Source organism: Mustela putorius, unplaced genomic scaffold (assembly GCF_011764305.1).
Source record: "Mustela putorius furo isolate JIRA1106 unplaced genomic scaffold, ASM1176430v1.1 tig00000580_pilon_pilon_pilon, whole genome shotgun sequence".
In the NCBI taxonomy this organism is placed as follows: Eukaryota; Metazoa; Chordata; class Mammalia; order Carnivora; family Mustelidae; genus Mustela; species Mustela putorius.
Window position 1 is genome coordinate 16,554,308 of NW_025421423.1, and position 734 is coordinate 16,555,041.

Below are 734 nucleotides of genomic sequence, written 5' to 3' on the forward strand. Positions count from 1 at the left end.
TCTCAGGGTCCTGGGATCGAGTCCCGCATCGGGCTCTCTGCTCAGCAGGAAGCCCGCTTCCTCCTCCTCTCTCTCTCTGCCTGTCTCTCTGCCTACTTGTGATCTCTCTCTGTCAAATAAATAAATAAAATCTTTAAAAAAAAAAAAAGAAAAAAAAAGAAAACTAAGTTTCAATAGCTGTGATTTTTAATTAAGCATTATTTTCTTAGATAGAACATCTAAATCTCAAGCAACCAAAGGGGGAAAAAATCAATAAATTTTATCAAAATTTAAGTTCATCTTTTGCTCAGGCCCATGGCTCCAGCAGGATGGGCAAGTGTCAAGGTATTTGTACCGCCAGGAAGCTCTGTGGCCACCGATGAGATCAAAGTATCATTATAAACAGTACAAGAAAGCCAATTTGGGCATAGCCCTGAAGACCAACCCTTTTGAAGACACTTCCCATACAAAGGGAATTGTGCTGGAAAAAAATAGGGGTAGAGCCAAACAGATTCTGCCATCAGGAAATGTGTCAGGGTCCAGCTAACCAAGAGTGGCAAAAAAAATCACAGCCTTTGTACTCAATGATGGTTGTTTGAATTTTAGTGAGGAAAATGATGAAGTTCTGGTTGCTGGATTTGATCACAAAGGTTGTGCTGTAGGTGACGTTCCTAGAGTTCACTTTAACGTTGTCAATGTAGCCAGCGTTTCTCTTGGCCTTGAACAAAGGCAAGAAAGAAAGACCAAGATCATAA

General features: G+C 40.7%; 1 pseudogene; it reads left to right on the top strand.

The window, feature by feature from the left end:
* Positions 1-308: 308 nt before the first annotated feature.
* LOC123392496 lies at positions 309-734 on the top strand (annotated as a pseudogene).